A 23,374-nucleotide genomic window follows, 5' to 3' on the forward strand; every position below is an offset into this window, starting at 1 on the left:
GTCTGAATTTCAGATACTTCTCTCGGCACTGTGTGGTGGTGGCAAGCAAGGGTGGTCCCCATAAGTCGCACCTGTGATCCTTCATGTTTGCACTTTCATTGCTCTATGCACTTTATACCTATGGACTTTATGAACTCCTATTGATGTGATTTCATGCTTTTATGTATTTATGATTTTATGCTTATATTTATCTCATCTGATTCATATATTTTGGTATATTTTATCATCCTATTTATTTGGTAAGAGGTTATCACCATTCCTACTGAAATTCAAATGAAAAAGCCAGTTCCTGTTTTTTCTGGATGAATTTTATTTTTTATTATATTTACTCATTTAAGTAGCAGCAATTTGTGTTATTTGTGTTATTCTGTCAGGTTTGTGTTACCTGTATTTCCTAAAGCGCAGTGGATTACAACTTTGTCTATTAATTATTTATATATTTCATTTTTCCTCTGTAATATAATTGCAGTTGCCTGCCAGTGAGTGTCAGGCCCACAGACTGTACTGTGCCCCCTGCCCACCACTCATATAGGGTGGCACAGCACCTTGCAGATAAAAAAAGTCATTTAATTTTTCCTTTGTAATATAATTGCAGTTGCCTGCCAGTGAGTGTCAGGACCACAGACTGTACTGTGCCCACTGCAAATGGACTGTTTGTGGTTGTTTGCGGTGCGTTAAACGGGGAGTTTGGTCTGTCAGAGTTTGGTCTGTCACTGTGAAGCGGGCGTAACCCTTACACTACCTGATCGATACAACATCTTCCCATATCGTATTCACACACTGATTGTTTTAAACCACGTTATTCCAAACAATTTAGGAATGTTAGGTGATTTATGCCCTTTATGGATTAAAACCCGACTCTGCGTCAACTACGTAATTTTCCATGGGAGTTTTGCCATGGATCCCCCTCCGGCATGCCACAGTCCAGGTTTTAGTCCCCTTGAAACAACGTTTCCATCACTATTGTGGCCAGAAAGAGTCCCTGTGGGTTTTAAAATTCGCCTGCCTATTGAAGTCTATGGCGGTTCGCCCGGTTCACCCGTTCGCGAACATTCGCGGAAGTTCACGTTCGCCGTTCGCGAACATAAAATTTTATGTTCGCGACATCTCTACTGAACACATTCAAAAGGGCTTTCAGATAGTCATTAGCTGTACAAAAAATAAAGGAACAGAACGCACACCGCCCTAGTGTAACACCATTTATTTGAAGTTAATAGAAGCCATAAAAACAGGTACTCACAAACAGATAGGAAGTCATGCATGGAAATAAATATCCCCCGATGATGTTTACAGGGCTCTCTCCACCTAGCCTCGGCGGCTCAGCTGTTCGTCCTGCACTGATCAGTGAGTATCGTACGGCTAAGCCAACCGCCTCGGATAACTCAAGGAGACTCGATGTGGTGCGCCTGCGCACGGTCCTGCCGCTGCCGCACACTCTCCAGGAGCCGGTTGCTGTAGCCGCTCAGAGAAACTGACAATGCGGTTAAGCAGAGGGAGACTCCCCGATCGGGACCCAGAGCATGACTTGCATGGGGTTGCTAAGGACAACGTTTCGGAGGCGTAGCCTCCTTCTTCAGGTATCAACACCCCAGAAATCCTTTGCCCTCATTTATATAACAATATAGCGGCTCCTCCCCTCAATATTTCTTAAAGGGACATGACCATAGAGAGCCTGTAATCAGGGGCAATAATATCCAAACATTCATATATATCCATGAATTGTACATATATAATATATCCATGAATTGTACATATCTAATAAAAATTAATAAAAGTGAATAAGTTCATAATACAATAAAAACTTTAAAATACTTGAAAAAAAAAAAAAAAAAAAAAATATATATATATATATATATATATATATATATATATATATATATATATATATATAAACCTACATGACACTGTGGAGACTAGACTAACAAAACAAGATTAACACCATATATGTGCGCATATGTATCTCAAAATATTCCCATATACTGATACTAGGTGCGTATAAAGGAACACACATGCCAACATATATGTACACTGGCATAGAAAACCATAAGAGATGAAGAGATGAGGAAGATGTAAATATATGCTGACAACATGTAAAATATATAAACTGGTACATACATAAAAACAAAGTTTTAAATCAAAGTGCCAACCTCCAATTCCTCATTCAAGCCATCAGGGGACATAGAGTTACGCGTAAATATCCAATACGTTTCGCGCATACATAGACACGAAAATCTTTCACCTTCTGGTAATGTCATAGGGATGGCTTCAATACCAAATAACTCTAACCCCTCAGTGCTGCCCCCATGTACTTGGCAAATATGGCGGGGAACACTATGTTTGTCTTTCTTTTGTTCGATGAACCGGTGATGTTCACCAAATCTGGTTCTCATAGCCCTCACCGTTCTGCCCACGTAGAATAATCCACATGGGTACTGCAGGCCATATACAACAAATTGTGTGCCGCAGCAGACAAACTGTTGAATATTAAATGTCCGCCCATCTTTTCCAACAAAGTGCTTTTTCCCATGGTGCATGAAATTACAGGCCATGCACCTTTTGAGTTTACATCTATAAGAGCCCACCATATTTAGGAATAACGGGATGTTATTTACTGACCGTTGTTTCTTGTTCTTAATTTGACTAGATGCCACAATATTCCGGACACTTCTAGCCCGTTTAAAAACTACCTTAGGTTTAGTGGGAAGTACTCTACATAGGGCGGAGTCTTGCTTAAAGATGGGCCAATGTTTTTTAATGGCCCTTTTGACAGCCCAATGTTGATTGGTAAACTTGGTAATAAAGAGAGTATTAGAGGGTTCCTCACTTTTACCTTCAATCCTTCTACTCTCACCACCCATAGTATACCTATCAATGGCCTCATCAATGTGCTCCTCACGGTACCCTTTTTCTAAAAATCTTCTCTTTAATATATCAGCCTGCACCAGGTACTCTGAGACTTCTGTACAATTCCTATAGTCTCCTTAAAATGCGTCCTAGGGGTGATGTTTCCATCAGCATCTCAGGATAGCTCTAAATCCAGAAACACCAAGGTTTGCGCACCGACTACATGTGTGAAGCTGATACCATAGGGATTGGAATTACAGTAGGCCACAAATTCAGAAACTGAATTGAGGTCACCATCCCATATGATAATCACATCTCCGATTTAGCACCCATAATAAACAAGATGTTTGGCAAATGGGTTCCGTGTCCAAATATGATTATTCTCCCAGAAACCCATAAACAAGTTAGCCTAGCTCGGCGCAAAATGTGCACTTGTGCGACTTGTCTATAAAATGAGCCATCAAACTGGAAGTAGTTTCTTTCCAGCGCAAATTTAGTGCATGAGCATATAAATTCAGACTGAAGCGGGTGCATGTATTCCGCCTCAGAAAGAAAATACTCCACTGCTCTTAACCCACCCTCATGCGGAATAGATGTGTAGAGAGAACACACATCTAGGGATAACCACAGATAGTTGGCTTCCCATTTATATTTTACCAAGGTGTCCAAAACCTGGGAGGAATCCCTAATGTAGGCCGGCAGGGACGTCACCAATGATGGTTGTAAGAATATATCTACATATTGGGATATTTTGCTGGTGATGCCTTCCATACCAGCCACAATAGGTCTAGGATTAGCTGTACAGTTGCTATTTCCCATCCGTAGATTTCGAAACACCTCTGCTGCGGGGCCCCTTAGACTTTCACTCAGCCTTTGTCTTTTCACAGACTCTGCAACATTCCATTCATCCACAGCCTGGGTAGCCTGAGTCATCCAATTCTCGAAACTCACTTCACCAGTGGGGGTGGGCGACTGTCCAGAAAAAAAACGCAGTTTGCGATAGTTTTGTGCAGCTCCACTGGCCCCATTTAAAACTAGGCTATCCACCAACCGACTCATGTCGACGTAGAAAGAGGCAGAGGGCATAGCAGCTTTGTCCCCACCTTTGTTCACGGAGCTGGGCCCCGGGCGAGGGCTCCCTGGAGGGGAGGGGGATTTCCCTTCACTGTCCTTATTCTTCTTCATAGAGGAAAAAACTCTAGTCAGGACAGTCTCTTCCAGCATCACTCGGTCAGTTTGGAAGATGTCTGGAACTCCTCCCTTCCTATCACGTACCTGGTGAAGACTGGAATGTTGTGGAGGCCTCTCTTGTCCTCCCGCCTGACACTCCTGAAGGTGGGAACTGAGAGGGTAAGGCAAGGAGTGGCACGAGTGCCGTAGCGGCTAGCTGGTGGTGTTCACTCCATAGGTGGGTACAGCTGGTAGTCGCAGTCCTTGGAACAGGGTGCAGTGGCAGCTTGGCACCAGAGCGTGGGAGCAGTAGCCAGCGGAAACCGGGCAGTGAGGTACCAAATCAGCAAGCAAGCAAGTCCAGAAGATAAGCCGAGGTCGATAACAGCCAGGCAGCGCGGTACAGGGTAAGCAGGCAGATCAAGTATGTTTAAGCAAGCCAAGGTCAGGGTAGTAAGCAACAGAGCAGGAGCACGGGCAGAAGCAAAGTCCAAAGGCAGGCAAGGTCATACACAGGTGAGGAGTAACTACAGATCAGGTCTCAGAACCACGGGAACAAGCTGAAGACCATTCAGCAACTTCTCACAGTACTAGAGCAAAAATGCACTGGGAGCCAAATGCTAATTGGTGAGTGCAGGTGTGCAATGTGCAGGGCGTGAGCGAAAGTCCGTACTGGCCTTCTGGTGGAGGAAATCTGGTTTACCTTACATTGCCCCCCCCCCCAATGGGCAGCCTACGGATGCCCATCTGAGACCTCTTCGCAGGATGAGCTTGGAAAAAAGTTTTCACCAGTCTTGGGGCATGAACATTAGCTTCAGGCTCCCACGAGTTTTCCTCAGGACCATAACCTTTCCACTTGATTAAATATTGGGTACCTCCTCTCCCTCTCCTACAATCCACAATGGCCTCAATTTCATACTCCTCTTCATCGTCAATCATGATTGGTGCTGGAGGGTCCGGATTACGGGCAGGAAAGGGATCTGGTACATTAGGCTTTAGCAGGGACACATGAAAAACTGGGTGAATCTTGTATTTCTCAGGTAGAAAAAGTTCATAAGCTGTCAGATTTATCATTCTTTTTACAGCAAATGGACCGATGTACTTGGGGGCCAATTTCTTATAAGGACAGGCCATCTTCAAATTAGTGGTTGATGACCAACCCTGTCCCCTGTCTTGAGATCCAGATCACCCCTTCTCTTTTTATAAATGAATTTCTTGTTGTCTTGTTGAGCCTTGGCAATAGCTTCCTGCAGAAGTTTATTGTTGCTTTGTAGAAACCTCAGTTGCTCCTGGACCGCTGGAACAGGTAAATCAAAGACTGCATCAGGTAAAGAAGAAGTATTGAATCCGAAGTTCGCAAAGAATGGAGTTTGACCAGTAACCGAATGGGCAGAATCATTGTAAGTGAACTCTGCTAGAGGAAGGAGCGAAGCGCAATCATCCTGCGAGAAAGAAGAAAAACACCAAAGGTATTACTCTAAGGTCTGGTTAGTTTGTTCCATCTGACCATTTGTCTGGGAATAATATATGCTGAAGAAAACCATGTTTCAATCTTAAGTGCCTTACAAAGTTCTTTCCAGAATTTGGACGTAAACTGAACCCCTCGGTCAGACGTTATGCTCCGAGGAACCCCATGCAACCGCACTATTTCTTTGACAAATGCTTTTTCAGTCTCCGGAGCAGATGGTGTTCCAATCATTGGTACAAAGTGTGCCATCTTTGATAGCCTATCAATGATCACAAAAAATAGAAGTAAAGTTTTCAGATAGTGGGAGCTCGACAATAAAGTCCATATTAATCATCTCCCAGGGCTTGGTAGGAATGGGCAAAGGCCTTAATAGGCCCCAAGCTTTAGTCTTGTCTCCTTTGCTTCGAATACAGGTTTCACAAGTCCTTACGTAATCCTGGCAATCCGACCTCAGGCTAGGCCACCAAAAAGACCGTTGTAAAAGTTCCAGAGTCTTGCACATCCCAAAATGCCCTGCCATAGGGTGGTCATGGCACAAATTTAAGACTGACTGGAGGATGAGCTTGAAGTTTTTGAAGGTACAAAAACTTGTTGCTCATGGACGAACAATCCATCCCGTTCTTGCAATTGTGAGTCACATGATGGACCTACCTCCTTTGATGCTTGTTTGAGCTGTGACACAAAATCTCCTTGCAGTAACAGAAAATTTTGCAAGGATAGGATGGTGTCAGGTTGAGTAGCTTCCTTTTCTTCCAGAAACATACGTGACAGGGCGTCAGGTTTCCCATTCTTAGAACCAGGTCTGTAGGTTATGTGAAATGGGAATCTTGAAAAAAATAAGGCCCACCTGGCCTGATGGGGTCTTAGACGCTTAGCTGTACGGAGATACTCTAAATTTTTGTGGTCCGTGAAAATCAGGATTGGATGACTTGCTCCCTCAAGCAGATAACGCCATTCCTCCAGAGTGGACTTGATGGCGAGTAACTCACGGTCTCCCACATCATAATTTCTCTCTGATGGACTGAGTTTTCTTCAGAACAAGTCCACGGGGTGTAGAAGAGACTTAGCGCCTTGTCGCTGAGATACGATAGCACCAACTGCATTTTCCGAAGCATCGACTTCCAGGACTTAAGGTAATGCAGGATCAGGATGTTGCAGAATTGCTGCTGATGTAAAGAGAGCTTTTAATTTATCAAAGGCGAGTTGCGCTGCCGGAGTCCACTGAAATCGGGTGTTTTGTTTAGTAAGCTATGTGATGGGGCTGATGATATCTGAGAAGTTCTTGATAAATTTACGATAAAAGTTAGCAAATCCAACAAATCTCTGGACTTTTTTTTCGATCTGCTGGCACTGGCCACTCAAGAATGGCACTAACTTTTTGTGGGTCCATTGCAATGCCTGATGTTGCGATAATAAGCCCCAGAAACTGAATTGTTTCTTTCTCAAATTCACATTTCTCAGCCTTTGCGTATAACTGATGTTCCCGGAGACGGTTGAGGACCTTTTTGATGTGCAGCCGGTGTTCTTCAATGGAAGGGGAGAATATGAGTATGTCATCAAAGTACACAATCATGAAAAGGTCAAGGAAGTCCCTAAAGATATCATTCACAAAATGCTGGAACGTTGCTGGGGCATTACACAGTCCAAAGGGCATGACTAAATACTCAAAATGCCCAAAGCGGGACCAGAAAGCTGTTTTCCATTCATCCCCCTTCCGGATATTTACTAGGTTATATGCACCTCAAAGGTCAAGCTTTGTGAACACTTTTGCTGTTCTGAACCGCTGGAAAAGTTCTGGAACAAGTGGAAGAGGGTACCTGTCCCGAAGAAGCCATCTCCATCCTGTTTCAATGACTACCGTCCTGTTGCACTTACTTCCATCATCATGAAGTGCTTTGAACGGTTAGTCATGCATCACATCAAGTCTGCCCTCCCCTCCTCCCTGGACCCATTCCAGTTTGCATATCGGTCCAACCGGTCGACCGATGATGCTATTTCAACTACCATTCACTCAGCACTTACTCATTTAGAGAAAAAAGACTCATACGTTCGAATGCTGTTTTTAGACTTTAGTTCAGCATTCAACACAATTATCCCTCAACAGCTCATTCATAAATTGATCGAGTTGGGGCTCAACACTTCGCTGTGCAACTGGCTGTTGGACTTTCTGATTGGAAGACCTCAGGCAGTACGGGTTCGCAGCAACACATCCAGCACCATCATACTGAATACTGGGGCCCCTCAAGGATGTGTGTTGAGCGCCCTCCTTTTCACTCTGCTGACCCACGATTGCACACCGTTACAAAACTCCAACCTCTTCATTAAGTTTGCGGATGACACAACTGTGGTGGGTCTCATTAGTAACAGAGATGAGACAAACTACAGGAGGGAGGTGAGCCACTTGGCCGGGTGGTGCAGTGACAACAATCTCTCTCTGAACGTGGAGAAGACGAAGGAGATTGTTGTTGATTTCAGGAGAGTGCACACTCAGCATGTTTCTCTGACCATCAACGGTGCGACTGTGGAGAGAGTGAGTAGCACCAAGTTTCTGGGTGTGCACATCACAGAGGATCTCTCCTGGACTGCAGCACTGGCCAAGAAATCACAGCAGCGTCTCTACTTCCTCCGCAAACTGAAGAGAGCCAGAGCCCCATCCCCCATCATGTACACCTTCTACAGAGGCACCATCGAGAGCATTCTGACCAACTGCATCACTGTGTGGTATGGCACCTGCAACGTGTCTTGCCGGAAGACTCTGCAACGCTTAGTGAGAGCAGCTGAGAAGATCATTGGTGTCTCTCTCCCCTCCCTTCAGGATATTTATGGAACCCGTCTCACTCGCAAAGCTCTATGCATTGCAGGTGATCCAACCCACCCGTTACATAGCTTCTTCAGTCTGCTGCCATCAGGGAGGAGACTGCGGAGTCTCCAGGCCAGGACCAGCAGACTGAAGGACGGCTTTATCCATCAGGCTGTCAGGAAGCTGAACTCGCTTCGACTTTGCCCCTTTGTCCCTTTTCTGCCATAGGCACCACTGAACTATGCATCTCCCCTTCCCTAGATTCCATATCCCTAGGTCCTTCCACCCCCTCCTTCCACTAGCATTCAATGACTTGCACCAGTCACTTTGGCAGCATTGGTCTGCTCATTACCTGATTTATCATGGAACTGAGGTCATTGGTCTGCACTTTATCTGCCATGTGCCCTGTGCTGTTTTTATTTAACCTTATTTTTATTTATTTTTTGTGTTTTCAGATTTCTAGGCTATATTGTTAGTGTTATCTGTATGCACCGGGGGTCTAAGAGTAACGTAATTTCGATTCTCTGTATGTATGTATTGTACATGTGGAAGAATTGACAATAAAGTAGATTTTGACTTTTTTTTTTTTTTTACTGTTTTTAATTGTTATTTTGTTTAACTCTCTATAGTCCACAAAGGGTCTCAGTGTGTGATCCTTCTTTACAACAAAAAATATTCCAGCCCCAGCTGGGGATTTGGATGGACGGATGAATCCCCTTTCTAGGTTTTCATTAATGTATAGGCGCAATATCTCAAGCTCAAGTTCTGATAGGGGAAAAATACATCCGAATGGAATCTCGGCCCCGTGTAACAGTTCAATTGGGCAATCGTACGGCTAATGGGGCGGTAATGCCTCAACATTCTTCCTATCAAAAACATCTAAGAAATCATAGTAAGTTAATGGAACATATTGTGAAACTGAAGTCTCTGGTTGCAGTTCCATAAGGGGGACCGTGGTGGTGACCGTATTGGGAAAACAGTGTTGCTGGCAGTAGGTGGTAGGGAATGAAACAGCTCCAGACTCCCAGTTTATTTGGGGATTGTGTGCCTGCAACCACGGAATGCCAAGGATGATGGGGAACAAAGGTGATGGGATAAAGTCCAGGGTTAGGTATTCTGAATGATTAGAGGAGGTTACTTCCAGTAGCAGACAAGTTTCTTGTGTGATAGGACCTGACTTGAGATTCAAGCCATCCGCCAAATGAATCTTCAGATGCTGCATTTTAGCTTGCAGTGGGACCTTGTGTTGTTCAGCAAACAAATATTCCATAAAACAACTGCAGGCCCCGGAGTCAATAATGGCTTGAGTTTGGATGCTCACTCCAGGTAGCTGCAGGGACAGAGTCAGCAAAAGGTGAGAGGAGATGCTCTTCAGGGGATATCTTGAAGTATCAGAAACAAGGACAGTCTTACGTGGTCTTATCGGGCAGTCACGCAGAAAGTGACCAATGCCCCCCACAGTAAAGGCATAAGTTGTTCTGCTTGCATCTAAGTCTTTCCTTGGCTGACAGAGTTGAACGACGAAGTCCCAACTGAACAGACTCCACCATGAAAGAGGATGGTGGCGGAGCTGGAGATACAGGTGCTGCTGGTGTCCATGTGGGTGGAATGATGCCAGATTTTTCTGCCCTCCTCTCTCGGATTCTGCGATCAAGCTGAATAGCAAGCTGGATCAAGTTTGAGAGCGTAGTTGGTGGATCTAGTCTGGCAAGATCATCTTTAAGAGCCTCTGAAAGACCTAAACGAAACTGGTACTGCAAGGCTGCATCGTTCCAGGCAGTGTCGGAACTCCATTTGCGAAACTTAACAACATAGTCCTCCACAGGCTGAAGTCCTTGCTGGAGTTGATGTAGAATAGCTTCTGCTGTGGAGGTCCGTTGGGAAACAGCATAGATCTGGGCCATGGCTTCAAAGAAGGAAGAGACTGATGCAAGATCTGGGCTGGCCTTTTCCAGAAGCTGATGAGCCCATGACTGTGGTTCCTTACGCAAGAGAGAAATGACAAAGCCCACCTTAGTAAATTCAAGGGAGAAATTTTGTGGTTGTAACTCGAAATACAAATGGCAGGCATGGCGGAAGGCCTGAAACTTATAGCGATTTCCTGAAAAGCATTCCGGGGTAGGTACCCGAAGCTCCGGGGGAGGAACCATTACTGTAGATGCAGGAGCTGGAGCAGGAACAGTAGCTGAAGTGTAAGATACAGAAGCTTGATATACAATGGGCAGGGAGCGTAAACAACCTTCAATCTGGAAGCAACTCTTCTGGAGTCCGGTCACCACTTGGATTAAGGCTGTGATTTGTTGGCACACCGCTTCAAGCAGAGTGGGGCTTCCTCCAGTCTTAGTCATGGCTGAATGGTACTATCACTTACTTGGTGAACATTGGAATGTTATTGAGGCCTATCTTGCTCCTCCCGCCTGACACTCCTGAAGGTGGGAACAGAGAGTGTAAGGCAAGGAGTGGCACGAGTGCTGTAGCGGCTAGCTGGTGGTGTTCACTCCATAGGTGGGTACAGCTGGTAGTAGCAGTCCTTGGAACAGGATGCAGTGGCAGCTTGGCACCAGAGCGTGGGAGCAGTAGCCACCGGAAACCGGGCAGTGAGGTACCAAATCAGCAAGCAAGAAAGTCCAGAAGATAAGCCAAGGTCGATAACCGCTGGGCAGCGCGGTACAGGGTAAGCAGGCAGATCAGGTCCGTTTAAGCAAGCAAATAAAAACAAAAAGCAGAGCGCCTCTAAGTGTTATCAGTTTAATTAAAAGGGTAATGCAGGTACAGGAAAACTGCTCACATTTAAAACAGTATAAAATAGCTCATCTGTTAGGTGGTCTGCAGGAACACAGGGGTCCACGGCTGGATGTTAGTAGCTCCAAGAGATGGTGCAGGGGATGCTGAAAAAGGGGGAAGTCTGGAGAGCCAAGAGACCAGATAGTAGGATGGTCAGCAGCTTCAGGAAGGTGTTCTGTTCCTCAGGGAGACACCTGGTGAGCCGAGAGACCGTTAGGTAGAATGGCTGTTGGCTTCAGAAGGGCGCCCTGCTCCTCAGTACATCCGGCGCCAACAGATAGGGGAGCCCAGCGTGACAGATCCAGCAGCCAAACGCACAACGCGTTTCCGAGCATGCGCAGTAGCCTCACAGGACGTGCGCGCTCCTTTCTCAAGTGCAGTGGCAATGGTGTGATGCGCCAACTCTTATCCTGCTTGTTTAAGCAAGCAAAGGTCAGGGTAGGTGGAGGAAATCCGGTTTACCTTACACTTTCACTCTACCAGCACTTGCACAATATCCAGGGTGTAATAAGCCCGTGCATCCAGGATGTAGGCCAATTTCCCTGGTGTTAGGGCTTGCACCCAACGTCTGATCTCAGTCTCTGTGTGCTCATATCCTGTAACTTCTAGGACCACACTCTGATCTAAACTGGCTCCTTGATGTAGTGCCCAAGACCAGGCAAGGGCAGGGTTCATGGCTTCTCCGGCTACTGGTCCTCTGGGAGGGGCACTCAGGGCAGAAGTGGCACTGGATATCCCAGACAAGCCCCCAAATGTAGCACTGCCCCCGAGGTAGTGGCTTGTTGCATGGATATCCTCTTCACTTCTTGCGCCCTGAGCATGCTCCAACCCGTCTGACACTATTAGTTCTGTCATTGTGAATAATTTAGACCACAAGTATTGCAGTGAATAATCAATTTACTGCTTTTGACTTTTGATGAAGTACAAGAATATGCAAACAGAATCAGAAATAACACAAATGTTGCTACCGAGATAGATCCTGAATTCCCAACCAAGGATTTAGGCCTTTTAGTTCAGCACTCAGGATCCAGAACACAGGCCACGCATACATATACACAAATAAATGTGTATGTATGCTAGAGGATTACGTTCAGCAACAATAACAATACTTTAAATATTCTGGTGTAATTAGAGAGTGACCACCAATAAAAGTGACTACACTTGGTAGCTTGAATACAAAGTAGGCAATATAACAATATTAGAACAACTATCAGAGTGCACTCTGTGTACTAACAGGGGCCCCCTTTATGATAAATTGGAAGAGTCTCCTGGAAAGTGAGGCCTCACGTGTCTTCACCGGCAAGGAATTCCCAACAATCCGAGGAAAGTATTTGCAGTCCAATAAAGGTAGAATGATGAACTGTATTCCCCAAGGCAATCAATAGATGTAATCCACAGAGAAGCAAATGTAATAAATCCTAGTGCGTCACAACAGGTTAACAGCCTGGGACTGGATAAAGGGCTTAAGGTCTAGTTCACCCACCTCGCACCATATGTATATCTGCAGTGTCCAGCGGTTTACTGAATGTTAGTATGGCCTTATGAAAGTATGCAGTTTAGTTGTACTGCCCTGATTCAGCCTAGGTCTGTGTTTAATGGAGATGTAGATACTGGATGTCTCTCACCCAAACCGGGAGCTCCGCTCTCCTCTCCGACCAGGCCTCGCTCCTCTCACAGTCTCCGTCCGCCTGTCAGCAACATTCCGCTCGGACACGCTACCGAGACTCCTCCGCTCACTCACACCGCCGGCTTCACTCCGGTGTCCGCCACTGAGCCTCAGCCTAAGTTCCTGTGATCTGCAGCAGCTCTTCCCCTTCTGTTCAGTATGCTGTCCTCGAGGCAAGAGAGCTAAGTGGAGTCCCGTCCCCTTTATATAGACACTCCCAGCAAGCTCCGCGCATCCTATTGCTTCCTGGGAGAAGGGTCTCTCTCTCTCAGCAGTCTATGATCCTGGTTTCTCCCATACTACATCTCCCATAATGCCAAAGTCTCTGTCTCTGTCTTTGCAGAACTTTAATAACAATAACAGTTTGAACAATACCAGCCATGACCTGGTTACACTTGCATTGAAGCAAAGAAAGGACATTGGAATTGGGATGGAAAGTGACCTAATTAGGTATAATAATTGGGGGAGGAGAAGCATTTTGAATACTGCCACCCGGCCTGACCATGAGAAATATGATTTAGATAGCCTGTCTAGTTCTTTGGGAAGGCCATTTAGGAAGGAAGTGAAGTTGGCTTTAAATAAAGATGATACTGATGTAGTTAGGTTTATGCCTAGGTAGGAGATGGAGTTTGTGGCCCATGGGTAGGGCAATTTACCTTGGAGTGTGGATTCTAGGTCAAGTGATGACCCAAGGGGAAGAGATTTGTTTACTTTGTAATAATATATATCACTAAATACAGACAATATACTGTATATATATTATATATGTAATCTTTAGAATCACCTTTTAGTATAGTGAATGGTGAATATGAAAGCTCCCTATAGGTATATTATTTGTGTGGCCAAGCTTCAGAGAAATTCCAGTCCTTTATATATGTCAGCTGGTATTTAAAGAAAACCATAACTACCCAGTGCATAGTACGTAAGTCTAACAACATCATGTGACAATCTCCATGTTTAAGCACCTTCGACACATCACGCATAGCAAAAAGAGAAATGATTAGTTACTATTCAAAAGAAAAGGAACTAGCCAGAGTTTTCTTTCACATTTTTCACAAAGTTTCTGTTTATTTAAGTTGTGGTGTTCAGAAGAAATTGTTAAGGTTTCCAAAGAACCTAGGGCAATTTGGATACTCTTCACAGTATCAACATGCGCAGCAATCACATATTATAAAGATAAATTGAATGTTCTAAAAAAATGAGAAAATCATGCATCTTAAAATGTCAATAAAGGGGACATGGATTAAAAACTAAGATATGATATCACCCACTCAAAGCTCATAATCAAAGAAGCACAATAAATAATCATGGTTTAAAGAGGTATTAAACTCAAAACCTAAAATGTAATATATTTCAAATTCCCTTCTATGAGCTCTTACTGGCTGTATCACCAGATGAACACAAAGGAAAGAACGCCTAAAAAAGAAAAAGAATGCAGCCATCACATCTAAGAATTGGTGAGCTGCAGTATAAGGCCAGGTTCACACTGCAGTGCACAGCGACGCACGGCAGGGGGTCGGATGCGTCCCTGTTCACCGTTTCAGGTCTGAATTTTTGGCTGAATTCGGACCTACAACAGACCAGAAGACGCACAGGACCCTTCTGCAAACTGCTCCACAGCCGTCACAGAGCTGTGTGAGCTGGCTACATTCAGGGCCATCTTTTTTTTTTTTTTTATATTTCTTTATTAAATTTTTCAAAAATTACAAATTACAGGAAGAAAACATTTCGAGACTCCATTCTCTGGAGGAAAGTTCAATTCCAATACACTTTAAAACATTTTACCCCTTTATTCCTTATACACCTCCTCTTTTCCCCTTTAGTTCCCTTACGTTACTATCGTACCTTCACCTATTATTTCTTTACACTCTTCTGTTTCCTTAAAGTTTTGCCACTCAACCCAAATTTCTATCTCACTCTCCTGATCCTCCTTTTCCCAGATCTTTAAGGCTTCTAGTTTTCTTGTTTTGTCTACTCTAGTCACCCAATCTTTACTTGTTGGGGGCTCCTCCTTCTGCCATTTTAAGGGGATAAGACTTTTGGCTGCATTTAGTAGGTGGGGCAAAAGTGTTTTTCTGTATTCCTTCACTGACATCTGCGTTCCGTGGAACAGACAGGTCCATGGATCTTCTGGAACATATTTTTTTGTAATTTTTTTTATCAAGGATAAAATTTCTTTCCAGAATATTTTAATTTTTGGACATTCCCACCAGATATGGGCTATTGTCCCAGTCATCTGACAACCTCTCCAGCAGTCTCTTGAATTCTCCTTCTGGAAATTTCCCAATTTATCGGGGGTGTTGTACCACCTTGCGAGCAATTTATAGTTCATTTCTTCAGTAATTGTATCAATCGCTGATTTATGTACAAGCTGTAAACTTTTTTCCCAAAGAATATCCTTACTACATGGTCCTAGATCTTTCTCCCATTTCTCTTTTAGTGATGGACCTATCTCCTTGTTATTTTAAGCAATATTTTATAAACATTTGAGATACTTTTTGCCACTCTGTCCGACACGCACATCTGTTCAAAGGGTCTTAGGTCTTTCGCATCTCTTAGTGTTTGGGGCAGAGTAGCAACGAAGTGCCTCAATTGTATATATTTCCACTCATTTATTCTCCATTCCTTTTTTTTTTGTTTTAATTCTATAAAGGGTAAAAGTCTCCCTTGATCTATTATTTCTCCTAGCCGGGCGTCTCTATTATCTATCCATCTACCTAGTTCCCTACCTTCCCCAGGTGCGAAAAATGTAGTACTTTGGAGCGGAATCAAAGGTGAATTGTGTTTCCAGTTCTCTTTTAAGTGAATCGTGTCCCATATTTTTAGGGCATGTCGTGTGGTTATGTCTGTGTTGCTATTTAATTCTCTAAACTTCGGGGGTATCCATATAATTTTTGCTAGATGTGCCGAACTAAGCGTGCCTTCTATTCTTACCCAATCTTTTTCGTCTTTTTGTTTACCCCACTCTATCACCCGTGTAATTATTGCTGCAAAATAATATTTTTTAAAATCTGGTAGTGCTAGCCCTCCATGTCCTTTCTCTCTACTTAGTGTCGTGTAGCTAATCCTTGTTTTTTTGTGCTTCCATATAAATTGAGTTATCAACCTTTTTAGTGTTTTAAAAAATATTTGTGGATTTGGGATAGGGATCATTTGGAATATGTAGAGAATTTTAGGTAGGATTCTCATTTTTATTTTGTTTATTCTTCCTATCCAAGAGAATATTCTTGGGGATAGTTTGTTCAGCTCTTCTCTCGTATTATTTAATAATTGAAGGAAGTTTACTTTATATAATTTCTCAGGGGATGCTGTTAACTTAATCCCTAAGTAATTTATTTCGTCTTTGCGCCATTTAAAATTAAATTTGTTTTTTTAACCTCTCTTCTTCTTGCTTATCAATATTTATACTTAGTATCTCTGATTTTTTTTGATTGATTTTTAAGTTGGAAAGCTTGCCATAATATTTCATATCTTTTATTATATTTGGCAGTGTGATTGTGGGATTGGTTATATATAATAAGATATCGTCCGCGAAAGCGGATACCTTATACTCGTCCTCTCCTAGCCTTACACCCCCGATATTCATATTTCTCCTGATAGTTGCTAGTAATGGTTCCAGTGATAACACAAACAACATTGGGGATAATGGGCATCCCTGTCTGGTTCCATTAAACATCTCGAAGGGTTCTGACATAGTGCCGTTGATCTTAACTCTGGCAGTGGGCTGGTTATATAGGGATTTAATCCTGGATAGCATTGTAGGGCCAAGCCCTAGCTCTTCTATGGTTTTAAGCATAAATTCCCAATTCACCTTATCAAATGCTTTTTCTGCGTCTAATGACATTATTATACTTGCTGGTCTATTTTTTAACATTTGATTAATTAGGAGAATTGTTTTTATTCCGTTATCTCTTCCCTGCCGACCTGGTATAAACCCCACTTGGTCTCTATGTATCCATTCCTTCATCAGGCTCTTTATCCTGGTAGCTAGTATTTTTGTGAATAGCTTGGTGTCCGTGTTCAGGAGTGATATGGGCCTATAGCTTGAACAAAGTAGCGGATCTTTCTCCTCTTTATGGATAACAGTTATGGAGGCGGACAGGGCGTCTTTACTCATCCCGTATTGAGTACCTATTCCATTCATATAATCTTTTAATTTTGGTATTAATTTTTCCTTATATCTTTTATAGTAGTTTATTGTAAACTCATCAGGGCCTGGGCTTTTGCCTGATTTAGTATCTTTAATGGCCTTCTCTATTTCCTGTTCTGAGATTGGTTTTTCTAGGGCTATTAGTTTATCTTCCTCTACCCTTGTCATTTTTGCCCTTTCTGATATATTCTATAATTTTCTCGCTCCTGTCTGGCTCCATAACCTGTGCATCCTCTTTCTTTACTGAATAAAGATTTGCATAGTATTTTTGAAATTCCTTGGCGATTTCTGTTGTTGTTTGGATTATGTCCCTGTTTTTGTTTTTTATTCTATCTATAAAATTCCTCGCTTTCCTCTTTTTTAAAGTTCTTGCCAAGTTTTTTCCCACTTTGTTACTTTCCTTATATATTTATTTTGTATATCTTTTCATTTCCTGTCTAACTTCTTGATCTAAGAGGTCTTTCCATTCTTCTCTTTTTTTTTCTAACATATTATATGTAGAAATGTCTTGTGTTTTTTTATGTTTTTGCTCGAGGTGGTACAATTCCGTATGAAGTTTATCCTTATTGATTTTTCTTTCTTTTTTCCTTTGTGCCCCTTTTGATATCATTATCCCCCTCATATATGCTTTGTGAGCTTCCCAGACCATATTTTTTGGCGTATCGTTGTCATCATTTACTTGGAAGTAGAGTTCCAGCTCTTTCTCTATTTCTTTTCCCCATATTTTATCAATTAACATCTCTTCATTAATTCTCCACGCGTCCCTTTTCAGGGTTTCTCTGTCTATCCTTATTTTTACCGTAATGGGGGTGTGGTCGGACCAGGTCCTTGTCCCAATCTCTGCCTCGGTTACCCTCTCTAACCATCTATGTTCTATTAGTATGTAATCTAGTCTCGAGTAAGTTCCGTATACACTCGAGAAGCATGTATAGTCTCTGCTTTTTGGGTGTAGCATTCTCCAGACATCGACTAATTGGTTTTTTAATAGTTTTTCCTTTATTCTATTTTTCTGGTTTTTGTTGGTGCCTATCCCTTTTGAGGTGGTATCTATTTTTGGGTCGAGGCATAGATTTAGGTCTCCTGCTACGATCACTCCCCCTTTTTTAAACATCGTTAATTTCTCCATTACCTTACTCAGAAAATCTATTTGTCTTACATTTGGGCTATAGATATTTACTAGGGTAATTTCCTCCTCTCCTATTTTCCCTCTTAGAAAGAGGTATCTTCCCTCTGGGTCTACGCATCTCTCTTCAAGTGCAAATCTGAGGCCTCTGGCGATGCCAATAGCTATTCCCTTAGATTTACTCCCCGTGGAGTCCGCGTAGTACCAGGTAGGGTGATCCTGTGAGTAAAGCCTGATATTAGACGCGTGGGAGATGTGAGTCTCTTGTAGAAAGACTAGGTCTGCCCCCAAGTAAATGATTTCTTTTAGGATTTTTTTTTCTTTTATCTGGTGTGTTCAAGCCTCGTACATTGTATGATAGTATTTTAATTACTGTCATTTCTCATTTTTAAAGTTTCCCGTCTCTCCCGTCTGGGCTTTGGTATACTCCTGTATTCCTGAGGGATCTTACTACTTTGGGTCGGTTTGTATCTTATAGGATTAGGTTTTTCACTCTCTTTCTCCTTCTTTTTTTTTCCCTTCTCTTTCCTCCGTCCTTTCTCACTTTCCTCTTTCTTGTCAGAGTTGGTCAAGTTTATAGGGGTTTTTTCTCTAACTTTTCCTCCCACTCTTCTTCCCTTCCCCAACCTCCCTCCCTCCTCCCCCTCCCTCCCTCCCTGTCCCTGTGAGGGCCTGGCCTTCCCCCTACCCTTGGCAAGGATTGTCGACGTCTCCTTCTCCCCTTCCCATCGACTATTTGCCGAGGTGGGGCTCTGGCCATGCTCGCTCTTTCCGTCCATCCTGCCTAGTCCTAGTCTAAGATGGTGAAGGCTTGCTGACTACTGTGAGGCTGCCCGTTTTTTTTTTTTTTTTTCCATTTTTTGCCTTGTTTGCTCTTCCCCCCCTTCCCCCGCCCCGCCGCCAATCTCCCCCTCCCCCGGACACCCCCCCTCTCCCCCATCGTCTCTTTTTCATTTTTTAGTCATTTCTTTCTTATTTTCTCTTCGTTTTCCTCTGAGTCCAGTCTTCTTCGTCTGTTTCTTCTTCTGAGGGTCTTTGGTCTGTCCAACCCGGTATCTCTATCGGTGGTATTTTTAAGGCTTCACAAAAAGCTTGAGTATCTTCAGGGAATCTGAGTAGTATAGTCCTTCCTTCATGCCTTACACCCAGGCCAGCTGGGTGACTCCAGAAATATTGTATGTTTAGTTTTTTTAATTCCTCTACTATTGGTCTCAGAACACGTTTCCTATTAATCGTCTCTTGCGACAGATCCGGGAAAATCTGTAGATCTTCACCCTCATATTTTAGTGCTGGTCTCTCTCTCATTTTTTCCCAGATTTGGGCTTTTGTCTCGTATTTATGGAACCTCACAATCACATCTCTTGTTTTCTCTTTTGCTATATTAACTGGTCTTCGTATTCTGTGTATTCTCTCGACTTCAATTTTTTCTGTGATCGCTTTTCCCAGGAGAGGGTTAAATATGTTCTCTAGGATCTCTCCTAAATTTTCTGCTGGTCCCTTTTCCGGTATTCCTCTAATTCGTAAGTTCTTTCTTCTGTGTCTGTTTTCCTGGTCCTCCATTTTATATGCCATATTTCTCTGATCAATTTGCATTTTCTTCATGTGTTCCTTTAAATTTTTCAACTTTTTCCCATGATGGACTATTTTGTCTTCTGTTTCCTCTACCCTCGCCAGGACATGTCCCATTTCCCTATAGAGGGTAGCCATTTCAGTTTTGATAGATTTCTCGAGACTTGCGAACATTTCCCTCATCTCTGATTTTGATGGGGGGAGTTCTTTTCCATTTGGTTCCTCTTCCCTACTCATATCTTCATCCCCTGGGTTTTGTGTACTTTCTCTTGATACTTCTAGACTTTCTTCTCCGCTTGCACCCCTATTTTTTTGGCTTTTACCCTTCTTACTTGTCTCTGTATTCTGTTTTGATCTTACTACTGGTTGTCTCTCTGGCGGTAGGCTTTGTCCTTTTCCTTCTGGTGTCATGTACATTTTAATTGAACCTGGGCTTGCTGTGCTTCTTGAGGATTTCCCTGGTACTTCTTTTGTTGGTTTATTCTTCATTTTTTGTTCTCGGTCTCCCTTCTCCTTTCTTGCCACAAATATCGGTATGGTACACCCATTATATCTGTAAGCACCTTTCAGAGGCTTTTAGAAAGCGGGGGACAGCTTCTAACCGATCTCTAGAGTCTTCTGGAGCCCCAAAAAAGAAAAAAAAAAGAAAAGAAAACAGGGAAAGCGAAAAAGAATACCAAGCGGTGTAGCTAAGGCGAGGTTCCAAGGTAAGAAGATCCAATGGGATCTACTTGCGAACTAGGCTTGTTCTTTATATACTGGTGTATATTTTAATGGCGGCGTGGAGTATAGACTTATTTCTAGATATGTTATCTTGATCAGTCCTTCCATCCTTTTGAGGGGTTTCGGTTTAACGGTTTCCTTGTTCCCGTATACCCCGAGAGGTATCATAAGCCCCTGTGTTTTGGTATACCCTTCTGCTGGTAGGATTTCTTCCTCTCCTCCTACAGTGTGGCTTAATATAGGCAAGGTAGTTTTCTTGGGATGTAAGTTGTCTCTTATTTTTAAGCCCCGTACACACGTACCGATGGTCGGCTTACAAATGTTCCTCTTTTCTCCCCGGGATGTCGGTGTCTGCTGAAAAGTGCAAAGACAGCACAAGGACAGCACAAGAATTTTGTCCGCCGACTGCAGAAGTGATGTCATGTAATGGTTAACTTTCCCTGTGTTTTCTATTTTCTGAGCATGCCCAGTCTTGCAAATCTGCGGTCTGTCGGCCGAATTGTGTACTGACAGGCGAACAATCGTCCGTTCTGGTGTCGGCATACAAATATTTTCATGTTTGCACGAAAGACTTTTGTCCGCGGATTGTGCGCAGACATCTGTCGGAGGCACCATACTAACACGCGTACAATCGGCAGATCCTTCGTCCACCGACGTTTGTATGCCGACGATCGGTACGTGTGTACGGGCCTTTAGACTACCAGTTAATATTTTTTCACTGGGGTTTCCTTTTTAATGTTGCCAAGCCTCTCCTGTGTGTTAGTCCAATCATGTATGGAACTCTCCTGCACCTCAATGGCTAGAGGCCGTATGTGTATCTTTAGTATCTTTAGTATTTTATGCATGAAGTCTGAGGATTTAGGGAAAAAAGTACCATTTCACAAAAAAAAAAAAAAAAAAAAGGAGAAAAAAGACAAGGTTCCTCTGTGGCATAAGCTATGATTGAGACTCTGTGGACCTGTAGGTTATTGTTTAATAGGGTCTCTCCTCCTCATTTTTCTCTTCCTCCCCCTAAACCTTTTACTTCAGGTGATGTCCTGTATTTTGTACGCGGCTGGATCTTATTTTTTTTTTAATAAGTGGGACAGGTATATACTTAATGTGTATTTATTTCAGATGTTCTTTTCGACCTTTATACCCCTTGTACAGATCCTCAATCGTACTGATTCTTTCTCTGATACTTCTTTGGTAATTTTTTGCCGAGGCTGGGTTTGCACACCCAGCGCTTTAGTTTAGCCTTCCACTATGCAGACCTCTTTTCCTAAGCCATTTAGAGGGGGACTGGAGATGAGCGTCTATTTATCCTGGGGTAGATAGGGGGGGAGTCCAAGCTTGTTATCCACCCGTAGGAGGATTCCCCTTCAGTCCCTTTTTTGGTGCGGCCAGATCTCTCCTAGGGTCAGTATGTGGTGTCCCTTAACAATTCCTTAACAGTTCACAGTTCACAGTTCACAGCTTTTATGTAGTTCTGCCTACATATAACCGGGGCAGAGTAATGATCGGTACTACACATTCAGTGACACTGAGAGAAAAAACAGTGGGCTTTCGCCCTCTCACCACTCCCTGGCTTGCCGTGCTTCCTCCGTCCTTCGGTCTTTCAAACCCCGTGATGCAGTCCCCTCTCTCTCTGTAAGGGCTTAGTCGGCTTGGTCGGCTATTGTACAGCGAGCTGGATGTGTGTGAGTGCAGGTGGTTGCTCCTCTGCCGTATACTCGGCTAGGGTCCGCCTTCAGACTACGTCCGTTGTTCGGCTCGTGTGCCTGGCGGCGTCTCCTCTCCTCGCGTCCAGCAGGGTCTGGCTTCGCCAGCGGCTGCGCTGGGATATCACCGCAGACTACCGATCCTCCTTACTCGGTCGAGACGATGAAGGCAGGAAGGGGTACATTTCCGTGGGGGGGTCGTTCAGCAGAGCATGGGCGCGGGCGGGCTAGGAGGCTTTAGTTGCATCTCTCCGGGCAGCTCCTTTTGCAGCGTCAGCCGGCACACCGGTTTGGCGCCATAGACAGGCCCCTCCCTCCCATTCAGGGCCATCTTACCGAATGGTCACGCTGGGCAGTTGCCCAGGGGCCCCACTTGCCCGGGGGGCCCCACCTGCCCGGGGGGCCCCACCTGCCCAGCGGCCCAGCCCCAGCCAAGCATTAGTCCTGATTCCCGTGTGCATTCCGCCGCCAAACTTAGCAGGTGGCAAGGGCCTGTCTGCCCTGCGCTGCTGTCAGGCCACTTGGGCCATGGAGGGGGAGCCCACAACTGCAGGAATAGCTGCCTGCTTCCACGGGAACAGGCACACACAGAACAGTCAAGTCTGACTCCCATCCGTGTGTGTGTTCACCGGACCCAGCCGCCGAACTTGGAAGCTGTCATTAGCCTGGCACTGCTGTACCAATAAATATCGCCTTATCGATAATTTGCATTTTTATTCTCGTGGGTGATTGTGTAGGCAGGACCCCAGTGCACTGCATTGCCCGGGGCCCTTTAATGCTCTTAAGATGGCACTGGCTACATTGAGAGCCAGGCACAGTCTCCTGAAATGCGAATTAGATGCAGTAAAACCCACATCCACTAATAAATGTTTGCTTTTGGGTTTAACTACTTCCAGTCTGGGTGTTTTCTGGCTCCTTTTGTTCTCATGTAACAATCAGTATTTGTTGCTAGAAAATTACAATTGTACACATTACACATTATAATTGTTATTAAAGCAGAAGCTCTAATAGAATAAATTGGTGGGTTTTGCAATAATTTATGTCACACTGTATTTGCGCAGCGGTTTTTCAAGGGGAAAAAATTAAAATTGATTGAATTTTAATGCAAAAAAAAACACTAAACATAACCCATTTTTTTTGTAAAATATAACAGATGAAGTTAAACTCTGTAAATAGATACCAAACATGTCAAGCTTAAAAATTGTGCACGCCCATGCAGCAGCGATAAACAAAGTAAATTTTACTATCCTTAGGTGACGTTTCAAAAGCCTTTATAGGCTACTACTTTAGATTTACAGAAAAGGTCTGGTGCTAGAATTACTGCCCATGATCAGACGTACACGGTGATACCTCACATGTGTGGGACAATCGCTGTTT

The sequence above is a fragment of the Pelophylax lessonae genome, assembly GCF_965119305.1.
Source record: "Pelophylax lessonae genome assembly, chromosome: 1".
NCBI classification, from domain to species: Eukaryota; Metazoa; Chordata; class Amphibia; order Anura; family Ranidae; genus Pelophylax; species Pelophylax lessonae.